The 24718-nt window shown below is 41.5% G+C and overlaps 1 long non-coding RNA gene across 1 annotated transcript; it reads right to left on the bottom strand.

Annotated features, from left to right (window-relative positions):
* Positions 1-213: 213 nt before the first annotated feature.
* On the bottom strand, positions 214-23861 carry LOC138741295 (uncharacterized). The gene is made up of 3 exons (XR_011343437.1): positions 23482-23861; positions 14884-14968; positions 214-459 (listed from the first exon to the last, which is right to left on the bottom strand). It is a non-coding gene; the product is annotated as an uncharacterized lncRNA (long non-coding RNA).
* Between the last annotated feature and the right edge of the window lie 857 nt (positions 23862-24718).

The raw sequence follows: 24718 nt of genomic DNA on the forward strand, positions 1-24718 counted from the left end.
GAGATCCATGTTACTATGGAGGACAGAGCCAAGGTGCTAAACAGATTGTGAACCAGGGGTTGGAGAGATCAAGATAATTCACGTGGTCTATTTGACATCACAAGATTTCAAATGTTTTTTTTCTTGATTAATTTGTCGTCCAATGTTGTTCTCATTCTAAAGGGTGGTTAACCCTTCCATTATTTTTTTTAATGGCACTTTCCTGTAGATGAGTTTTAGCCTTGATTCTTTTCAGCTTTACTGTATGATTTCACATTCAATGGTAAATGAACTAGCACGCAGAGTTTCACTTAAAGGAAACTTTGACCAGACAAAGCACAACAACATTAAAGTATTAATAGTCCAAACAGTGGACCCGATAAATCTCTCCACTGATTGGTAGAAGATTGGAGAATCAAGCTTCTTGTTTGATGATGGGTTGCCTTTATCGCAGTAAATGGTTCGGACAGCTTTCTCAGCCTGAAAAGATGATAACGATTTTCTTTTAGTTACACCAGAAAGGCAGAACAGTTCTTTAGCTTTAACAATGATTCTAATCATTTAACTGCCCAGCCTATTGAATAGGTGTTTTAAAAAAAATTTACAATGACTTTTTAATGGTTAGCAGAGTGGGCTTTTGGCATTTATACAGTTTAATTCGAGTCACTTATGAAAGGTAAAATATAAAATTGCAGAATGTAGAGATGGTAAGTGCTTTGGAAAATTTTGGGTTCTTGTTCCTGTCACCATTTGTTCAATTTTCCTTCAGAGGTTCAGCTGTTTTCTTTTTTTTGCAACATCAAGGCAATGTTGAAACATAATTTAACACCATAAATTTATCAACATAAAGGCAAGTTGTAAATTGGGAGAGATATGACATTTTATACATTGAAGTCTCAGATTTCAGATTCAGATTTATTGTCAGAGTACATACATGACATCACATACAACCCTGAGATTCTTTTTCCTGTGGCCCAGGCAGAGTTTCTAATCAGTAGTGCAAAAAACTGTACAGATGTTGCACAACTTACGATAGGGTTACATTCTGGCAAACCTGTCATAAGTAAAAAAATGTAAGTCAAAAAAGAATACTGCAGCTACCAGTTTTTTATAATTAGATTTTAAATACATTTACTCCACACTGAAAAAAAAAACCATTAACATACACATCTGAAAGCACTCTGGGCATGAAGAATGTGTGAGGCAGAGAACGAAAATTAATTGCTGGATGGTGAAGATGGTGGAGATGCTAAAGTGACAGGATCATCCATTTCACTCCCTTCTGATGAAGCTCTAGAACAGCGGGTAGAACGCACTGCATCATCGACCCTTGTTGAAGGCACTTGTCGATGGTTTAATAGACATAGTCTTCTTCATCGCCCAGTATTGTGAGAGAGTAGCGTACCGCATATCACAAGTGTGGGAAAAGATCGGAATTTGAAATTGAAAGTACAGATTGGAACCAACGAAACTATAAAAAGTCATGTTGGACCATTGTAAGTACGAGAGCACCTGTTCTTGAGAAAAGATACATATACAAAAGAGAGAAATGTAAATAAAGTGCAAACAGACAGACTGTGCAATATGGAAAATAAATCTACAATAATAAGTAATGTGCAAAGCAAGAGCCCTTCAATGAGTCTCCAACTTAGTCTGTTGTTTAGGAGTCTGATAGTCCAAATGAATAAACATTGATATTCCTCCAATGAGATCTGTGGCCAAGTGAAGGTGAATACAATTTTAAGCAGTTGTACTAACAATATTACGTGACGATAAAAGAATCCTGAATAATGGAAACATTTTTAGCTCTGTCTTCAATGTGGGATGTTAGTACCTTAAAGTTCCTCTGCTGGAGGATTTCTCCTGGAGCCTCCATATTGATGCAACCATGAAGAAATCACACCAATGCCTCTAGTTTCTGAGAAGTTTGGGGAGATTTGGCAGTGAACATTCTATCAAAAATTTACATGTGCACAATGGGAAGCACACTGACTGGTTGCATCACAGCCAGGTTTGGAATCTCAGGTTTTCTGGAATTCAGAAAATAGCAAACCTGGTCAGGTCCATCACTGGCACCTATCCATTGAAGATACATGTGGGAAAGCGCTGTCTCAAGAAGGAAGCCAACATCACCCTGGTCACAAACTTTTCTCACTGCTAACTTCGGGAAGAAAGTACAGAAGCCTGAAGACCAGCAGGTTCAAGAACAGTTTTTTTTTCCCAAACCACTATCAGGCTCTTGAACATCCTTGTGTACCCTAACCCTAAACATAATTACTCTGAGGCCACCAAAAAATCTGTTTGCATTATTGAAAAATCACATTTTTTTGCACTAACTACAATGGTGAATATTTATTTACTACTTTGGTATACTGTGCTTAAGTATTTGTGTGGCTTCAGCAGGGCAGCACGATTAGTGTAGCAGTTAGCGAAATGTCCTTAGGACACCAACGATTGGGTCTGGGATTCGAATCTCATGATGTCTGTAAGGAGTTTGTACATTCTCCCCGTGTCTGCATGGGTTTTCCTTGGGGGCTCTGATTTCCTCCCACCATTTGAAACGTACTTGAGGTTGTAGATTAATTGGGTGTCATTGGGCAGCACGGGCTTGGTACAACAATTACACCATCTACAATTTTGCTGACGATACCACAATAGTGGGCTATATAAAGGAAGGGGATAAGTCAACATGTAAGATGGAGATTGGAAACTTGGCTAAATGGTGCACCAACAACAACCTTGCACTCAATGTCACCAAAATGTATATTGTACATTTAAAATTTTAAATAAAGTATTCAAAAAAAAATCACCAAAACTAAGGAGCTGATTGTTGACTTCTGGAAAAGGAAAGCCAGAGGTGTACAGTCTAGTGATCTTTGGGGGATCAGAGGTGGAGAGGGTGAGTATTTTTAAGTTATTGGGAGTCACTATCTCAGAGGATCTTTCCTGAACCCAATAATGAAGAAAGCACGTCAGCGCCTCTTGTCAACTCTCAGGAGTTTGCGGAGGTTAGGTATGGCATCGGAAACCCTGGCAAATTTCTACAGATGTGTGGTGGAAAGTGTGCTGACCGGCTCATCGTGACCTGGTATGAGGACCCCAGTACCCCTGAGCATAATGCCTTCCAAAAGATAGAGGACACAGCCCAGGATATCACAGGGAAAACACTATCCACTATGGAGTACATCTACAGGGAACACTGCTGTCAGAGAGCAGCAGCAATCATCAAGGACCCACACCACCCAGCACACGCTCTGTTCTCGCTGTTGCCAGCAGGAAAGAGGTCCAGATACCATAGGACTCGCACCACCAGGTTCAGGAACAGCTGCTACCCCTCCACCATCAGACTCCTCAACAACAACCTCAATTGAGGACTGATTTAAGGATTCTTACTTGTGCACTTTATTGATTTCTTTAAATTCTCTCTGTATTGCACAGTTTATTTACATATATTTTCTGTTTACAGTTCTTTGCTTGTTTATATGTATACATTATGTACAGTTTTTTTGTCTTCTTTCTTTGGCTTGGCTTCGCGGACGAAGATTTATGGAGGGGGTAAAAGTCCACGTCAGCTGCAGGCTCGTTTGTGGCTGACAAGTCCGATGCGGGACAGGCAGACACGGTTGCAGCGGCTGCAGGGGAAAATTGGTGGGTTGGGGTTGGGTGTTGGGTTTTTCCTCCTTTGCCTTTTGTCAGTGAGGTGGGCTCTGCGGTCTTCTTCAAAGGAGGTTGCTGCCCGCCGAACTGTGAGGCGCCAAGATGCACGGTTTGAGGTGATATCAGCCCACTGGCGGTGGTCAATATGGCAGGCACCAAGAGATTTCTTTAGGCAGTCCTTGTACCATTTCTTTGGTGCACCTCTGTTACGGTGGCCAGTGGAGAGCTCGCCATATAACACGATCTTGGGAAGGCGATGGTCCTCCATTCTGGAGACGCGACCCACTACCAATAAATGGCAATTCTGCCTCACCCACAGAAAAAAAGATCAGGATTGTATGTGATGTATGTACTCTGGCAATAAATCTGAATTACCTAATTAAAGTGAACTTTACATTATTAAGGGTTATCATGCTGATTTTTTTCAAATTACATTTTGAACTGTTTATTCTTAATGCAGGTGTATTTGTTAGACATTGCAAGAGTGTGTCTCAGGCAAATGCAAAATTTGTATATCCAGCATCTGCAATCCCTGAAGTGGCTGGATAGTTGGGGGGCGGGGTTAACTATATTACTAATATTTTCCAGTTGACTAGAACATGCAGGGCACGGTGGGAGATTTGCAGACGGAAGAAATTGAGTTTGATGTGGGATTATTTTCAGGACAGACATCGTGGACAGAGGGGCGTGTTACTGCACTCACACACCAGGTGCTGGAGGAAGTCAGCAGGTCAGGTAACTTCCACAGAGGAAAATGGTCAGTCAGTGTTTTGGAACTTTCATCTGGACTGCCAAAAAAAGAGGAGGGGCACCACCACGACTTTCTTCTCTCGCTGACCACCTTTATATTCTAGCCTCCTCCCTCCTTATTGCCAGTCCCGATGAGGTATTTTGGCCCAAAACGTTGACTGTCTATTGCTTGCCGTGGATGCTGCCTGACCTCCTGAGCTTCTCCAGCAGGTGTATCAGTGTGTTGCTCCACTTTCCCTGCATCTGCAGTCTCTCTTGTTGCCTCAGTTCCTGTGTTTTACTGCCTTCTGTTTTGATGTTGTAATAAATTCGAGTGGGTGCTGAATGCAAGACGGGCTCCCGAAGCTTCCTAATCATATTGGAGGCTGCAGAGACTGCAGGAGCACTGGAGGCAAATGCATGGACACTCGGTGTCTCTGTAGGGACTCACTTTTGCTTCTCTTTCTCCTATTGTTTGGGCATCAGGCTAGGCTCATGGCAACTCTCTTCTTAACTTACAGCAGGAAAAATTGATGAATTTCAGGTATACGGTATCTGGCACCTATGGGGATCGGTGGATGATGGAATAGTGATTCTTTTTTTTCTGGTTACTTGAGCTTGCGTGTTGCTTGATTGGTAAACTAAACATTTTTAAACCTGCATTTTTTATCTATTTATGTTCCTCGATTTATTTCGCTGGTTGCTTGAGGCTGCTAGTTACTTGAATTCCAGATAACAGAGGTTTTACTACATTACAGTTTTTGATCATTATGCAACAATAAAAGGGAATCTTGATTTTCGAAGTTCAGTCTTCTTTAGCATGTGAGAGGTGCTGATACTGGATGGACATGTTGATAGGAGCATCCTGCCATCTGATGCTGCAAGTCAAACCACACCTGACCACTTCTTCAGTATTTCTTTTGATAAACTTGGAGTCAATTTTATAGCTAATTAGTCTGACCACCAGGCATTTGAGGCAAATTAACTTCGAGATGTGAACATTATGTGTAGAGGCTCTTTTTATTAGCTTCCAGATGCTACAAACTCTGCTTGCATGTGATTATGTAACCTTGATGGTAATTATGTGCATGTGCTGGGTGGTATACCGATTCAGAATGTTTTCTCTTTGTTACGAATGCAGAAGAAATAACTCTTCTCCGTCCCTCCCTCTGACAACCAAGCTGTCCAATAAATTAGAATTTGTTAGCCCTTTAGCTTGCACATGTAGTTCTTCCCCTGTGTGTTGGACTGAATGGCACTTTATTTTGTCTCCAATACTATTGTTCACAGTGAGAGGGAAATCAATTGCACTGTGATGAAGTGTCAAGGGGCCGCTAAGCAGTTCATGATGAAATGATTATCTGGGAACCAGTTCACCCTCTTGGACAGAAAAGACAGAGACTGAATGGATGAACCTTGAGTTATGGATTAACACATGGAGTATGATATTGCTACTCTCAGAGAAATGTGGCGGAAGGAAGGATGGGACAGGCAATCCAGGGGAAAGGCCCTTCAGGATGGCAGTGGGGAGGTTGAAGTTAGGGAAGTTTACAGAATTGCAAGGAGAATAGGTAGGATAGATAATATATGAAGAAATATATATGGAACACTGACGTCAAAGAGCAGCAGCAATCATCAAGGATCCACACCACCCAGCACAAGCTCTGTTCTCGCTGCTGCCATCAGGAAAGAGGTTTAGGTGCCACAAGACTCACACCACCAGGTTCAGGAACAGCTGCTACCCCTCTACCATCAGACTCCTCAACAACAAACTCAATCAGGGACACATTTAAGGAGTCTTACTTTGCACATTATTTATTGTTGAATATTGATTTTCTGTCTTGGACAGTTTGTTTACATTTCTCTCTTTTGTATAAATATCTTTTTCTTGAGTACAGTTTTTTTTTTGCAGGGCCAATTCAGCTTGGCCTGCAGGAAGAAAGAATCTCAAGGTTGTATGTGATGTCATGTATGTAATCTGACAATAAATCCTATCTTTGAACTTTTCACTTTGATAGATTTTCCCTCGACAGATGCAAAAACAAAGTTCTGACTTCTCCAGCACTTTGGTTTTGCACTCTGCATTTAAGTATCTGCCATCTCTTATGTCTGCTTATTCACCAACCTTCCATGTGAGAATTAAAAGCTCTCTGAGAATCTCATCTATTGAACCAGATACATCATTATAATCTTCTGGACAAAAGAATTATTTTTTTAATTTACAGGACAGTACAGGCTCTCAATGTTTTGCAAACCCATATATTCCTTAAAAATGTACTGAACCCTTCCTACACTGTAACCCTCTATTTTTCTTTCATCATGTGACTGTCTAAGATTCTCTTAAATGCCCTTGATATTTCAGTCTCCTCCACCATCCCTGGAAAGGCATTCCAGGCACTGACAACTTTCTGCATTTATATTAAAAAAATTACCCCTGATGTATCCCCTAAACTTCCCTCCCTTCATTTTGTACATACTGTATGTATTTGTACTACATACTGGTGCTTGCTATTTCCACCCTGTGGAACAGGCACTTGCTGTCCACCCTATCTATGCCTCTCATAATCTTGTAGACGTCTATCAAGTCTCCTCTCATCCTTCTTCACGACAAAGAGAAAAGTCCTAGCTCTAAACTTTCCCCATAAGATTTATTTTTCAATTAGGCAACATCCTGGTAAATCTCCTCTGCACCCTCTCCATGGCTTTCAAATCCAGAGATTTGTAGAGTTGTAAAATTACCTTTCAATTCTTGAACTCAATTTCATGATTAATGAAGCTCATCATTCCATAGGCCTTTATCCTATTAATCTGTGGGGCAACCTTGAGAAATGTATGGATTTTGGCCCCAACGTTCCTCCACACTGTTAAGTATCTGAAAGTACATACAGCACAGTAACAGGCCCTTCCAGCCAATGACCCCGGGCCACCCAAATATCCCAATTAACCTACAACCCTAGCACATTTTGAGAGGAAACTGGAGCATGCAGATGAAACCCACACAGACATGGGGAGAACATGCAAACGGCCTACAGACAGCTCTAGTTTCAAACCCAGGCCGCTGGTGCTGTAACCGCAATGCACTAACCACTGTGCTAACCATGAATACACAACATATTGGCAGATGCACCTTCAGGAAGGAGGTATAGAAATCTGAAGACGAACACCCAGTGATGCAAAAACAGCTTCTTTCCCTCTGCCATCAGATTTCTGAATGGACAATGAACCACAGACATAACCTCGTTTTCTCTTCTTTTTACACTAATTCATTTATTTTAAAATGCAATTTATTGCAATATTTATTGCAATGGGTGGCTTGATTAGCACACACTATTATCATGTAAGCCACCTGTGCTCTCTGTAAGGAGTTTGTATGGTCTTCCTGTGTCTGCGTGGGTTTCCTTTGGTTGGTCCAGTTTCCTCCCTCTCTTAAAAATGTACTGAGAGTGTAGGTCCATTGGGGTATTTTGGAGGCATGGTTCTGAAGGGCCTGTTAACTGTGCTGAATGTAGGTCTAAATATCTCAATTTGCACCTGTCTTCTTCTTTGGCTTGGCTTCGCGGACGAAGATTTATGGAGGGGGTAAATGTCCACGTCAGCTGCAGGCTCGTTTGTGGCTGACAAGTCCGATGCGGGACAGGCAGACACGGTTGCAGCGGTTGCAGGGGAAAATTGGTGGGTTGGGGTTGGGTGTTGGGCTTTTCCTCCTTTGCCTTTTGTCAGTGAGGTGGGCTCTGAAGTCTTCTTCAAAGGAGGTTGCTGCCCACCGAACTGTGAGGCGCCAAGATGCACGATTTGAGGCGATATCAGCCCACTGGCGGTGGTCAATGTGGCAGGCACCAAGAGATTTCTTTAGGCAGTCCTTGTACCTTTTCTTTGGTGCACCTCTGTCACAGTGGCCAGTGGCGAGCTCGCCATAATACACGATCTTGGGAAGGCGATGGTCCTCCATTCTGGAGACGTGACCCACCCAGCGCAGCTGGATCTTCAGCAGCGTGGACTCGACGCTGTTGACCTCTGCCATCTCGAGTACTTCAACGTTAGGGATGAAAGCGCTCCAGTGAATGTTGAGGATGGAGCGGAGACAACGCTGGTGGAAGCGTTCTAGGAGCCGTAGGTGATGCCGGTAGAGGACCCATGATTCGGAGCCGAACAGGAGTGTGGGTATGACAACGGCTCTGTATACGCTTATCTTTGTGAGGTTTTTCAGTTGGTTGTTTTTCCAGACTCTTTTGTGTAGTCTTCCAAAGGCGCTATTTGCCTTGGCGAGTCTGTTGTCTATCTCGTTGTCGATCCTTGCATCTGATGAAATGGTGCAGCCGAGATAGGTAAACTGGTTGACCGTTTTTAGTTTTGTGTGCCCGATGGAGATGTGGGGGTGCTGGTAGTCATGGTGGGGAGCTGGCTGATGGAGGACCTCAGTTTTCTTCAGGCTGACTTCCAGGCCAAACATTTTGGCAGTTTCCGCAAAACAGGACGTCAAGCGCTGAAGAGCTGGCTCTGTAAAGCTGCCACAAAACAACAAATGTTGTGGCATGTTCATGACAAAAAATGATTCTGATTCTGACCTTTCAGGATATTCTATGGGCTTCCAGAGTCATCCCTGATCCTGGCTCTAGGGAGGCAATGTATCATTTTGCAGTAACTTCCACAGACACACTGAAATCACTTCTGCTCACTTCTTCTCATCGCAGGAAGTGCATCGGGACACAGGAACAGAAGAGTTCTTTTGCACATCTTGAAATAATGGTTGATTTTGGTTTATTCATCTCTCAGTCTTCATATGCACTGATATCCTCAGTTAACAAAAAAAATCATCAACCTCAAAATTTGGATTCACATCTCAATTTCAATGTCCGTATTCTGTGAACAAATAATTTGCCTATAACTTTTCTGCAGTTTTAAAGCCAGTGTTTAACTTGGCAAACAAAGACCATTTTCTCCCCTGCTTTGGACCTTGACAGTAAAATGTAAGAATCAGAATCAGATTTTATTGTCATGAATGAGTCACAAAATTTGTTGTTTTACAGCAGCGTCACAGTGTAAACATTCATATAAACCACCTTGCAATAAATAAAAATAGTGCATAGAAAGTCAAAGTGAGGCAGTGTCTTTGATTCATCGATCATTCAGGAATCTGATGGCAGCGGGGAAGAAGCTGTCCTTGTTTCATTGAGTGCTCATCTTTGGGCTCCTGTACCTTTTTCTCAATGGTACCAGAATGAAGAGGCCATGGCCTGGGTGGTGCGGGTCCTTGCACTGCTTTTGTATTGACACCACCTCTTTGTAGGTGTCCTCAACGGAGTGAAGTCTGGTGCTCGTGATGTCACTAGCTGAGTTATCAACCATCTTGTCCTGAGCATTGGCACCTCCAAGAATTGGTCAGATTTATAATGAAGGAATGCAGAGATCAGCTACTCTTTTGTTTCCAGGAGAAGTAAAATCATGAATTCAGGTGTGAAATAAGAACAATCTGTCACGTCCCACCAAAGAAGTTTTATTTGTGAGAGGTATACCAAGGACCCTACAAGAAGTGAAAAGCAAAAAAAAAAAAAATCTGCAGATTTAACAACATGAAATAAAAACAGGTCATGCTGGAAACATTCAGCAGATCCGAGGAGTGAGAGGAGGGTTAATGTTCTGACAGAGCATCTTTAACCTGGAATATTAACTTTGTTTCTCTTTCCACTGATGCTGCCAGATCTGCTCAGTGTTTTTTTAGCATTTTCTATTTTTATTTTAACTTTTGAGGGGTCTCTGAGTCATTAGAGGGCACACGTAACTGAAATATGTCCTGCATGCAGGTGCGGAGATTCAGAGCTGGTTAATTCACAGGTGAGGGGGTTATAATTTTCAATTTTAAATTTAAATTAAATTTAAATATACAGCACAGTGACAGGCCATTTCGGCCCATGGGTCCATGGCACCCAATTTATATTCAATTAACCTACACCACCAGTACATTTGGTTTGGTGGGTGGAAACCGTAGCTCCTGGGGATAATCTGCATGGATAATCTCCTTACAGACTGTGCGGGATTCAAACCCGGTCCCAATTGCTGGCACTGTAGAGGCATTGCGCTAATCATTATGTAAACTGTTTTGCCTCCGGTACTGTAAACAGGAAGGCTTTCTCGGCAACATCAGCACTGCCGCTGGTACAGACCTACTGAGAGCGGGGAATGGAGACACAGCGCTCCTCTTCAGTGTTCTACTGCCTAGTCCAATTACTAACAGCTCTGTACAGGCTATAAATGGCCTATTAAAAGAGCTGACAGGTTTATTTTAAAAGCCCATGACCATGGGATCTGGGCCCAAGATGGTGGCACCTATGATCGGCAATGACCATTAGAGGTTGCAGACTCTGGGTGAGTGGAGGATTGGTGCAGGGCACCAAAAAACAGACACCATCCCCTGTTTGAGAAGGTGAAGCAGAGGAGATGACCCACAGCATGGACCAGTGAGGGGCTCTGAGGATGAAGAATACATTGGCAGTAGGCTGTTGGGGACTCAAGGAGGTGAAGAACTCAAGGCTGCGGTCAAAGGACTCAAACCAGCCTGTGGAATGGTGGAGACTGGCTTGAGACTGGCTGAAGCAGTACCAGAAATCGGATCCAGGATGGGAGAGGATGCTGAGGGTGCTGAAGGCTTCCAGATCGTATCAGAGATTCCGATCTGGAGTTTGGGTTGCTGATGGTTTGGACTTCGATGGGAGAGGCAGGGGGTGGGGGGGAGGGAGACACTCCTGTGGATTGACCTCCGATCTATTTCTCTGCATCAATCACACCAATTTAATGACATTACACTCACACAATGAACAATCTATTTCTGCTTTCTTTACTTTTGCTGTGTGCTAAAGATCAGTGAGGAAAGGGAATATTTTAGGTTTAAAATCAGTGGTTAAAGTGCACAATGCTCTTTGCCAAATCCACAGTTTTATTGTTTACATGTTTTCCCATTTGGCAAATTGTAATTCATGTCATCTGAAAAGCCAATATCATATAAATGACACTGAAGTTTATAATTACCAGACATCTGGAAATGTGAACAAGTTTTATTCAATGTTATTTATTTGCTCATATACTTTCAATTAGGTTTTTCTTCACCTTTTCAATGGAAAGCAGTTTCTTTATTCCTTTTAGTTGTAGTGATGTAGAAACCAAACTATGGTCACTTTCAATCAAGGCTTTAGTGGGCTTTTATTAAATTTCGGGATAAAGTGGTCCTTCAAATTAGAAAAGTAGAGAAAGCAGGAGACGCAGACCTGTGGATGCTCAAATATTGAGACAGATTGATGCTGATAAAGGGATTGAAGGGAAAGCAGGGATTGTGATTAGTCACGCAGAATCACTTGGGGCAGCACGATTAGCCTAACAGTTGGGGTAATGCTGTCACAGTACTGCTGATTGGGGATTAAATGCATAGTGTCTGTGTTGTGACTTTGTTGACTTAACCTCCATCATTTTGGCTCAGCTGGCATTGAGTTCCTCAGGGCTCCCAAGTTTCTTTGACCTTCCCTCTTGGATATTTCCTTTTCTGGGCCCCGGTAATTTCATTTTATTGATGATTTTGGAATCTGCCCATATTATGGCCGTGCTACAAATTAATCTGGGAGAGTGATTCGGAGGGATAGGCCTGGGGAAGAATATCGGTCACCTGTTACCTCGCTTCCGGTGCATTTGGGCTCCATGGAGTTCAGCAGAAGTGGAAGGCAAGTACAGCAGGCAATTCATTGCCTCCCACATGATGGTGAATTTGGATTCAGATATGAGGCTGACACAAGTATCCATATAGTTTCAAAGCAGCTTCATTACTCAGTGGACTAAGGTACTTATACAGATTTTCAGTTGATTTCACATATAATTATCTCAATGAAAGTTTGGCTAAAACAAACGTTCTCATTTAACTTTAAATTTAATTATAGACATAAAGTTAAAGGTTCCAGCTCCTGGGTTAAATTTCCCTTCCTTTGTGTGCTTACTGCCCGCCCAGGAACACGCAATGTTGGCAAAGTGGCAAACCTCGTCAAATCCTTCACCAGCTCTGACTTCTATGAAATTCTGCCTCATTGTGAAGGACCCTCATCATGCTGGTCACAACTTCTTCTCACTGGTTACCTCAGACAGAAGGTTCAGAAGCCTGAAAATCAGCACGTCTAGTTTCAGAAGGAGATTTATATTTAATCAGTCTCTTGAACCTTCCCCTAACTTTACTCTTGAGAACACCGAAAGATCTGTCTGCCCGGTTGAATAATAATTTCTTGCAATAAAGGGATTGAACAAAAAGCAGTGATTGTGATTGACCAAATAGAATGAGAACATTTGTTTTAGCCAAACTTACATCTGGTGTATTTTTGTTGAATGACAACATTGTCTGACTGGTTTAATGCAACCTAGATTGTATACCTAAAATGGATGAGGTGGGGGGGTGGGGGGGTGGCTTGGGAGGAGGGAGGGGGGGGGGGAGAGAAAAAGTCACTGTATATGTGTGAAAAAGAAAAAGTGTATATCATGGCTAATGTGATTTATGGTGTGAAAAATAAAAAAAATTAAAAAAAAAGATGATCATGCATGACTTTTTCACTGAGTAATGAAGTTGCTTTTCAACCATATGGAGACTTTGTCAGCCTCTTAACTGAATCCAAATACATCATCTTGTCCAAGAATGGAGGGAGTGGTTTTGAAGATTCATCTGTCGGCGTCTTCAGGATAACGTGTGTAAATGAAGAATGCAGGTGAAAGTAAATGAAGAATTCACAGTGACTGTGAATATTTATCTATCCATCTTCTTACATTTATTATACTTGTTGACTTTTTAAAAATTAGGCAAACTTCATGGTTACAGGCCATTTCGGCCCACAAGTCTTTGCCACCCAATTTACACCCAATTAACCTACACCCAGTATGTTTCGAACAATGGGAGGAAACCGGAGCCCTCTGTGAAAACCCAGGCAGACATGGGGACAATGTACCCCGGTCCTGATCCCTTGCACTATAAAGATGTTGCACTAATTGCTACGCCAACCTGGTGGTAATTTAATTTATTCTACCATCGCTAGTGTATTGTATGCACTTGTTTGAATGATGAAAGTAAGAATTTGAGTGCATCTACACACTGTATATAATAAACTCTCATACTCATTCAGAGAGACGTTCAGAAGTATTTGGCCACAGCCAGATCCACAGGAGCATCTTTCTTTGAAAGGTCTGTAATGAAAGGGTGAATTGACTTAGCTACTCAGACAACTACCTGCATCCAGATGAGATAAACTTGGACTTGTGTGAACCTGTCATGTCAAACGCTTGCTGAGTGACAGTTGGTTTGACACCTGCCATTGCGACACTCCGCCACTGGCTCATTACCAGGGCTGCCCCTCTATGCCTGTACCAGGTTAGAATTGTTGAGGAACTGGAGAAGCCATTGATTTAATTGGAAATTCATGGTCAATTTAGGAAGTGAAGATATAAGTATGTTTTTAATTAATTTACATTAATTTATGAAGAAAAAGTCACTTAAAATATTAAAATGCATGTACTTAATTATTTCTAATTGCTTTAATGTATAATTAAAACGTCCTTTAGAAATGCATAATTCTTACTTTTTAAAATTATTTACATCGGGGAAGAGATACAGGAGTTTCAGAGCCAGTACCACCAGGCTGAGAAACAGCTTCTTCCCACAGGCAGTGAGGATGCTGAACGACCAAAGGAACGGCTCGCACTAACCATCCGAGACTCTCATATTCATGAAGCAATACTTATTAATTTATTTGTACTGATGAAATGGGTGTCCTGCGTATATAATTTTTGTCTGTATGTGTGTTATGTCTGATTGTGTTTTGCTCTAAGGATTGGAGAATGCTGTTTCATCAGATTGTACTTGTGCAATCAGATGATAATAAACTTGACTCTTTTTTTTTAACATCTCCACAGTTCAGAGGTGATTAGACCTATGACGATCCAATTTAGTTTTGCCTCCTACCAAAAATTATCAGTGCAGGGGCGGTAGTAGGGTTAGGGGTTGGTGGGGGGGGGGGGGGCAATACTGCTCCACAGGGGCCCAGTCCAAATTTGTTGTCCATGTCGCGTTGACTTTTTTGCAGTTCAGCCTTTATAAGAAAAATTGTCGAACCTTCAGTTCAAAGCATAATGATGAATGACATGCTTCTCTATTGTAGGCAAATCAAGATGAGCCCTCACCACTGAAGCCATTAAAAGTATCTACAGGTGTTATAGCATGAACAGGTTACAAGGAGGACCTTCATCAATGGTGGAGAAAGAATATTTACAATGATAGGTTACAAATATTTTTATTTAAATACCACTCCACTACAAGTAAAAATGCGATAAAGCTCCCAGTTTCCAGCACCTATGGGGATAGGTAGGTACCAGATAAACGTATTTTCTGGTTTCTTGAGACTTACTCTCACAATGTCTAATACACCTGCACTGAGAATAAACATTAAAAGACTAAGTCAAAAAGGCTATACAGTACCTACACTTGCATGAATATATAAATCTTACAGCATCTTACTTTACTTTCTGTCACGATCTTTGAAAACATTTCATGGTCGCTGCATCTGCAGGTTCCTCCCTCTCATGGAGCCGTCTGAAAGATGAATGATAACATCATAATAAACCACCCCACTACTAGGTTAACAGATAATCAGATAATGCCTTACTAATATACTAAATAATATACACATAAAGCTAAAAACTCTTACTAAGCAGGGATCAGCAGACATTTTTAGAGAGTTACCCCAACCAGCTCTTCATCCTGGGCGACGCCATTGCTGATTCACACAACTTTATTCAAACTGCAACAAGCAAATCACGACCAAGGCCCTCCACTGCCTGAATATTGGCTCCCATCTTCACCAAAGGTTTATGTGTTTCTTCAGAGAACATTTACTCTTCCAATTTTAAATGTTACTTTTCCAATTTTAAATTTAAAAAGACGGCACGGTTAGCGCAATGCTGTTACAGTGCCAGTGACCAGGATAGGGGTTTGAATCCTGCGCTGTCTGTAAGGAGTTTGTACCTTCTCCCTGTGTCTCCAGGTGCTTTGGTTTCCTCCCACCTTTTAAAAATGTAACGGGAGTTGTAGGTCAATTGGGTGTAACTGGGTGGCCCAGGCTTGTGGACTGAAAGGGCCTGTTACTGTGCTTTATGTGGAATTTTTATTTATTCGTATTCATTTTAATTTTTAAATATTTATTTATTTTCCTCATTTTTTAATAGTTGCTTGAGGTTGCTGGTTGCTCGAATTCTGGGTAACGGTGTAGTAAATAATAATACCAATAAAAGAAAACACACACTAATACAGTAATACAATAATACAGCAAGGGCACTGATGGGGCAACGAGCCTTACATCGCTTGTCAGATGCCATGCAAATGGCATCTGCTTCAAGGTCTTGCGAGTGCAGTGGACTGCACTTTTAGAGCCACTTCCTCCAAAACTCTCCAGACATTCATCACTTACGTGGCAAGGCTGATGATCTGGAAAAGGATTTCTGCAGCAGAATGCGCAACTAACATCAGTCCTGCTCTTCAATTAAATGATCTTCTACAGGCCTCAATATGTACTGGTGTTTTCTTAACAGATCTGTAGTCTTCAGGCAAGCTGTTATTTTCATTTAGCAATCCTGTCTCTAGGCCCAAGTCAATTAAGTGTACAATTCCCTTACAATTGCTTTTAACCCTTCAATCACAATACCAAAGCAAACCAGGAAAACATTTACAAGCACTGGAGAGAATTCAAAGGGCATCCGCCAGGATGTTGTCTGGAGTGGAGGACTTTATCTATGGGAATAAAAGATAGAAGCAGGAAGTTTGTTTCCACTGGCAGGCAAGACCTGAGGTGAGGAGGAACTGTTTCTCCCAGAGAGTCGTGAATCTGCAGAATTCTCTGCCCAGGGAAACAGTAGAGTCAGCTGCGTGTGCACTTACACAGTGAGGACTTGGAGGACTCATTCTTTAATACCATCAGACTAATGTGGCTACTGACATACAGAGAGGGATGACATCAAGACGTGGCTTACACACAACAGGGGCTGCCTCATTAAATCTATTTCAGACACATTTAGATTAGGGGAATTGTGGGTGACAGGGAATAGGTGGATAAGTGGAGTGGAATACCAGTTCAAGGCTATGATCTTATTGAAAGGCAGAGCAGACTCGATGGGCCAGATGCCTTTCTCCTGCTCCTGCCCTTGTGAGAAGACAAGTATAGAAGTGCAAAATTCCGGATGCCAGAAATCACGACCACTCGAGAAGCCAAACTTTTTGACAATTGTAAAACATTTTAAATTCAGCGGGCTTTTGTGTACGTGTTTGCATGTGTAAGCACCACAGATGCACAGGAGTGGCTTTTTTTCTTGAAAGCTGCTCATTTTGATAAATGAAGCATGCTGTATTTGCTAATGAATAAACCACCAAAGTTTACCTGTTCATCTCTTATTTATTCCTCCTTAAATTTGAATTTTAAAAGTATTGCCCAAGAATCCAATAAATCTGAAAATCCGGGCTGACCCAATCCCCGAGCAGTCTGGAAGTTTGGACTTCTACTGTAAGTAGCCTGGGCTTGTCTTCCCTGGAGTGGAAGACACTAAGGGAAGATATATACAAGGTTATGTGAGACTTGATAGGTTAGATAGCTAAAATCTTTTTCCTATGTTAGGGATATCATAAACAAGAGGCATAGGTTTAAGGAGCGAATCAGGAGTTTTAAGGGATACCTAAGAATTATGTTTTTTTTTCCAAACTCAAGAGGTAGTTAAAATATGGAATTTGCAGCCAGAGGAGGTGGGGAACTCATGTAATCATCATATTATGAGGTACCTGTATTTAGGCAGACACTTGAATAGGTAAGGCACAGTAGAATATGGACCTAATGCAGGCAAATGGGATTGATGTAGATCAGTGGTTTCTCAACCTTTTTCTTTCCACTTCACATACCACTTTAAGTAATCCCTATGCTATAAGTGCTCTGTGATTAGTAAGGGATTGCTTAAGGTGGTATGTGAGTGGGAAGGGGATGTTGAGAATCACTGCTCTAGACCCAATTATTAGTGAAATATTTTGCTTGAGAAAAATTGTCATTTGCCAATTTCCTTTGGAGTAATGAAACTGTGCACATAATGTGTCAATTAGATACAATTAAAACAATGATTTTCAAGCTTTTTCTTTCCACTCACATTTCACCTTAAGTAATCCCTTACTTGCAGAGCACCTATGGCATAGGGATTACTTAGGTGGTATGTGAGTGGAAAGAAAAAGCTTGAAAATCATTGTTTTAATTGTATCTAATTGACATTCAGAGCCAGCTCTTCAGCGCTTGACGTCCTGTTTTGCGGAAACTGCCAAAATGTTTGGCCTGGAAGTCAGCCTGAAGAAAACTGAGGTCCTCCATCAGCCAGCTCCCCACCATGACTACCAGCCCCCCCACATCTCCATCGGGCACACAAAACTCAAAACGGTCAACCAGTTTACCTATCTCGGCTGCACCATTTCATCGATGCAAGGATCGACAATGAGATAGACAACAGACTCGCCAAGGCAAATAGCGCCTTTGGAAGACTACACAAAAGAGTCTGGAAAAACAACCAACTGAAAAACCTCACAAAGATTAGCGTATACAGAGCCATTGTCATACCCACACTCCTGTTCAGCTCCGAATCATGGATCCTCTACCGGCATCACCTACGGCTCCTAGAACGCTTCCACCAGCGTTGTCTCCGCTCCATCCTCAACATTCATTGGAGCAACTTCATCCCTAACATCAAAGTACTCGAGATGGCAGAGGCTGACAGCATCGAATCCACGCTGCTGAAGATCCAACTGCGCTGGGTAGGTCACGTCTCCAGAATGGAGGACCATCGCCTTCCCAAGATCATGTTATATGGCGAGCTCTCCACTGGCCACCGTGACAGAGGTGCACCAAAGAAGAGGTACAAGGACTGACTAAAGAAATCTCTTGGTGCCTGCCACATTGACCACCGCCAGTGGGCTGATATCGCCTCAAACCGTGCATCTTGGCGCCTCACAGTTCGGCGGGCAGCAACCTCCTTTGAAGAAGACCGCAGAGCCCACCTCACTGACAAAAGACAAAGGAGGAAAAACCCAACACCCAACCCCAACCACCAATTTTCCCCAGCAACCGCTGCAATCGTGTCTGCCTGTCCCGCATCGGACTTGTCAGCCACAAACGAGCCTGCAGCTGACGTGGACATTTACCCCTCCATAAATCTTCGTCTGCGAAGCCAAGCCAAAGAAGAAGATGTGAGTGGAAAGAAAATGTTTGAAAACTATTGATGTAGATGGACAAAAAGGTCATCATGGATTTCAAAGTTCAGATTTATTGTCAGAGTACGTACATGATATCACATACAACCTTGAGATTCTTATTCCTGTGGGCGAGGCAGAGTTATCACTTATTGATCATGCAAAAAAAACTGTACTCAAGAAGATATAAACAAGTAAAGAAATGAAAACAACCTGTTTGTTCAATACAAAGGGAAAAAAATCAATAAAGTGCACAATAAGTGTCCTTAAATGAGTCCTTGATTGAGTTTGTTGTTGAGGAGTCTGATGGTGAAGCCGTAGCAGATGTTTTTGAACATGATGGTGCAACACTTGTGGCACCTCGACCTCTTTCCTGATGGCAACCTCGAGAACGGAGCGTGTGCTGAGTGGTGTGGATCCTTGATGATTGCTGCTGCTCTCTGATGGCAGCATTGCCTATAGATATTCTCAATGGTGGGGAGGGTTTTACCTGTGATGTCCTGGGCTGTGTCCATTACCATTTTCAGGGTTTTATCGTCGGGTATTCTCAATATTCCATTAAAATCCTATAATTGATGGAACAGCATTTTCTAAACAGTAGAATTTGGTCCTGAATATGACATTTCTGCACAGGATTAGCAAAGACTAATGTAGTGCATTACACTCCATAAATGCTTGTAAAATCTTAAACGAGTTCACTTAAAATTGCAGAGGGAACATTATATTTTGGCAAACATTCTCTGAAGTTGAACATTTAGTGCAGCTTGAAAACCATGGAGGCTGAGCTGTACAAGATGTACGGGTATCTCTGATCTCCCAGGGTTTTACAAAGAAAAGCTCTTTTAATTTCAGGGGTTTGAAATATTGAAGGAAGACTCAGTTGAAATTTGAACGATGACAGGGCTACTGGAGCGCTGCCGGTGAATCCACGTGAACTCAGTGACTCAGAAGGGACTCTCTTTTGCTCTGTTCTCTCGTACTGTAAGGGATTCAGGGCGATGCTAATGATGGCTCTTTGCTTTATGGCAGGTGGAAGGTAATTTTATGTAATATTACATGTAATATAATATTACATGTAATAATGCTATTACATGACAATAAGGGGATCTTGACTTTTGGTATTCTTATGGCTGAGAAACTGACACCGTAATTGTAAAATATAAGATGGTTATTAAAGTAAGGTTAGAAATGAAGCTGGATCTTTCATGATTGTTTGCCGACACTGCAGAGCTTGTGTTTCAGTTGTTGGAACATTTATGAAAGCACATCTGTCAAATAAATTGAATATATAATCAAAATCATAAAATGAATGTGGTACAGGAATTCTTTAGTCCCATTGAATTTGTGTTATTTTCTTCATGAGAATGTTGCCAAAAGTTAAGGATTGTAGTCAGGTAAATTTGTTAAACTTCATAAAATCAGTAATTAACAATAATACATGGCAAATTATATCTATTTTTATCAGTAATTAAGAATGATTAGAAGCAAAGTATAAAAATACTTCAATGAATAGCATTCTACCTAAACACTGTGGAAGGTACAGATCTTGCAATTTTAAGCCACTAAACTGTTGAGCTTCCAACCCTGCATTTTGAAAGCTCATCAGCAATCTGACCTCCCTCTTACCTGTCTACTCACTGATTCTGGATCCCAGACTCTGTAGCAGATGTGATGAACAAAGTCAATGAAATTCCTGGGACCCGCAGCAATGAACTGTGGTCTATGAAGGATGAGATACCGGGGGCAGTGATCCACTGTTATAGCATGGGTTGATCAAGTTGGCTTTATTCAGAAGTAACTGTGCCAAATATTTTTTTTATAAAATATTGCTGTGAAAAAGCTAACATTTCTTTTTTCCAGGTTGCTATAAAAAATATTCAGTATGTTTTGATATGTGCTTTCTTTTGCACTACTGGTAAGTAGAAATTTTGCCTGGCCTGCAAGAAAAAGGATCTCGGGGTTGTACGTGATGTACATGTATGTTCTCTTACAATAAATCTGAACTTTGAACTTGTGTTCTCTGAGTGAAGTCTGCACATTCTCTGAATTACCATATAGCTTTGTTTAAGATTCAACCTACTCATCAGTTAATTCAAAGTTCAAAGTTCAGATTTATTTTCAGAGTACGTACATGACATCACATACAACCCTGAGATTCTCTTTCCTGCGGGCCAGGCAGAATCACCACTTATTGGTGGTGCAAAAAAATACTTAACTCCAGATGCATTTAGTGAAGAGAGAAATGTAAACAAACAAAGAAATATAAACAAACTGACTGTGGAAATACAGAAAATAAATCTTCAGTAATAACATGTGAAAATTAAGAGACCTTAAATGAGTCCCTGATTGAGTTTGTCGTGGAGGAGTCTGATGGTGGAGGGGTAGCAGTTGTTCCTGAACCTGGTGGTGCAAGTCTTGTGGCACCTGTATCTCTTTCCTGATTGGTAGTTAAATTACCCCTGAAGTGCAGGTAAATGGCAAACAAAGGGTATCAAAATGGAGTTGCTTATCATGTGGGAGAATGAGACAGGGAAATCAGAAAGGTGAACAGGATGAATGGAATTGCTCAGCTGGGAACCAGCAATGACTTCAAAGAGTAAAACAGCTTCCTGCATCATAACAAGTTAAAGAATGTTCATGTTGTTTAAATGGTTTCTCCCCTGAGAAATAATTATGCCTTTTGTCTTTTGCAAAGTACTACAATTAATGCAAAATTAATATTACTTTTTCACAAACATGCCTATCCTGTGTAGAATTCATACATAATTTCTGGAGTTTATCCAATAGTTTAGCACAGGCTGATCAATAAAACAAATCAATTATTTTTTTCCAAACCTTACATTTAAAAAATAGATTTTCTGCAGGTTTTTTTGTAACCTCTTAAGATCACCCGTTCTAGCCACGTGCTCTCATTCTTCTACCCTCTGAATATTCCTGCTGTAAGGCAGCTTGTAAAACGGTGCCTTTGGCCACCTGGTCAGATTTCTGTCTACCCAAGACCCTCTCTCTCAATGCCACTGTCATTCAGACCACTTGCCTGAGATCAGGCATTTCCCAAGCAGCCGGCTACAGTTGCAAAACTGGTTTCAATCATACAAATACAACTTGCATTTCTGCAGCATCTTTCATGTAGAAAAATATAATCCTAAAATGCTCAGCGCTTACTTCAAGAACATAAGACACAGGAGCATGGGCTATTCAACTCACTGAGTCTGCCCTGCCATTCTTTCATGAGCTGATCCACTTTCCCATTCAGCCCCACTGCCCGGCCTTCTCACCATAACCTTTGATGCTCTGCCTCATCAAGAACCTATCAATCTCTGCCTTAAATACACCCAATGACATGGCCTCCACAACCACCTGTGGCCACACCTTCCACAGATTTACCACAGTCTGGGTGAAGAAATTCCTGCGCAGTTCTGTTTTAAGCAGAAGCCCTTGAATCCTGAAGTTGTGCCCTCTTGTCCTAGACTCTCCCACCATGGGAAACAACCTTTCTCCATCTTCTCTGTCCACATCTTTAAACATCTGAAATGTTTCAATGTGATCCCCCCTCATTCTCCTAAATTCCAACAAGTATATGCCAGAAGCTTAGACAAATTGGAGCTCTGAATATTCTATACATGACCTTTACCATAAATACAGCAACCCTAAAGAAGATTTTATGTCTGAGAACAGAGGACAGATCAGATCATCGAGTGACACAGCATGTAAACAGCCCCTTTGGCTCACCACGTACATTCCCATCGTCAATTCTGATCCCATTCTACTCCCTCCAGATTCTCATCAGCTCCCCCAGGTTCTACCCCTCACCTACAAACAAGAGGCAATTCACCAACACCAGTTAGCATACCAACCTGCACATCTGTTGGACATGGGAGGAAACCATAGCATCTGGGGAAACTCGAATAGTCACAGGGAGCTCCTACGACCTCCACAGTCATTGAACCAGTGTCCCCGAGTCTGTGAGAAAGCAGCTCTCCCTGCTTCAACTCATCAGAATCAAAATCAGGTTTACTGTCATGAACATGTGTCATGAAATTTGTTGTTTTGTGGCTGCAGTATTGTGCAGAACAAGGTTACTATAATTTACAATACCGTAAATACAAGATTTAAAAAAAATCTAGTGCAAAACAAGAAAAAGTGAGGTAGTGACTGTGGTTCATTGTCTGTTCAGAAATCTGATGTCCAAGAGGAAGAAGCTGTTTTTGTATCATCTTCAGGCTCCTGTACCTCCTTCCTGATGGTAGCAGCGAGAAGAGGGCATGGCCTGGGGAGTGAGGGTTCTTGAGGATAGAGGCTGCTTTCTTGGGGCACCGCCTCTTAAGGGTCCTTGATGGAGTGAAGACTAATGCCCATGATGGTGCTGGCTGAGTTTACAACTCTCTGTAGCTTTTTCCTTTCCTGTGCATTGGCACCTCCATACTAGACAGTGATGCAACCAGTCAGAATGGTCTCATCAGTACACCTGCAGAAATTTGAAAGCGTCTTTGGTGGCATTCCAAATCTCTTCAAACTCCTTATGAAATCTACCCTGCAAAATATCTCCTCAAATGCCTAATGAAATACAGCCCTGTGTGGTATTACTGAGAAAACCATTCCAACCCAAATTAGTTTTGAGCTGGACTGGCATAAGACAGCCCAACCTAACCCAGCTGTTCCAGAGGAATTTGGCCCCGATCCAAACTCTAATATTCCTTTAGAATATTTACCCTATTTGAACATCACTGTGAGCATTGCAAGCTCTGTTTCAGAAGGAATGAGCAAATACTGATAAAAAACAAGGGATGTCTGTGGTAGCATAGAAACATGTTCAGAATGTGCATAGTAACACTAACCTGGATTACGTTCTGAGATGACCTGGGCTCTTTTGCACTTACATCAGTCAAATGGATAATGGAGCCATAGATGGAAATGTAAGAACAGATGATCTAATTGCATGTTAATGAGGTAAAAGGAAGAGGTAGAGATAGAAAAACAGACAGACAGAAAAAAAAGAGATGATAGATACGTAGGTAGGTAGGAAGATAGACATAGATAGATGGATATATAGACAGACAGATAGATGAACAGACAGGTAGATAGATAGATAGATTAGATAGATAGATAAAGTTTGTACGTGACCAGAATAGGAGGTGTGCAGAGGATTGAAGAGTGTGGCAGATTATATTGACCAAGCAATATCTTAGAACTGCATTTTAAACTGTGTAGGGTCGACTACCTCAGGAGAGGCAGTTGTTATCTTTGTCTCAGTGACATCTTGTTTGGTAACAATGCTATGATGTAGCTTGGTTTGTCCAATATATTAAAGCATTTCTGTTTGTTTGGCTCTCATAAGTCCTTATGAAACGTTGTTTCTGAATCTTAAATGTTAAAGCAGAGGAGAGCACAGCTGGCCATGTCAGAGGAGCAGCTAAGCGTGGCCAAGGAAATGTGGTGAAGTTCTATTCTGTCGTAATGTCACAACCATTGCACACTATCAATGAAATTGATCTGCTAGCAAGAGATAACACTCACAAGGCTTGTCAATGTGTATAACAAAGAATTATGAAATCCTGAATCAACTGAGAACATCTTATATCCAAGTAATAAACATTAAATTAAACGATGCCAACTTGGCTTGTGGATGGTGCAAGTTATTCCTAACTATGTCACTTGCATCCATGCAGACTGCTTTCCTTTTATAAAACATTTATTTTTGTTTATACACAATTTAATCCATATCAGTGTTTACCTTGATAATGTCATTAAAGTATTCAGCTGATTGATCTTGTGCAATATTGATTGGTGGCCGGCGCGGTTATCGTAGCAGTTAGCGCAATGCTGTTACAGTGCCAGTGTCTGGTGTTCGAACCTGGTGCTGTCTGTAAGGATTTTGTACATTCTCCCCATGTCTGTGTGGGTTTCCTGTGCATGCTCCAGTTTCATCCCACCCTTCAAAAACATATAGAGGTTGTTGGTTAATTGGTGTATTTAGGAAGCATAGACTCGTGGGGCAGAAGGGCCCTTTGCCATGTCGCATGTCATAAACAAAAGTATATTCACAGTTTAGAAAAGTTGAGCTGTTTCTAGATT

This window comes from Narcine bancroftii, chromosome 8 (assembly GCF_036971445.1).
Source record: "Narcine bancroftii isolate sNarBan1 chromosome 8, sNarBan1.hap1, whole genome shotgun sequence".
NCBI lineage: Eukaryota > Metazoa > Chordata > Chondrichthyes > Torpediniformes > Narcinidae > Narcine > Narcine bancroftii.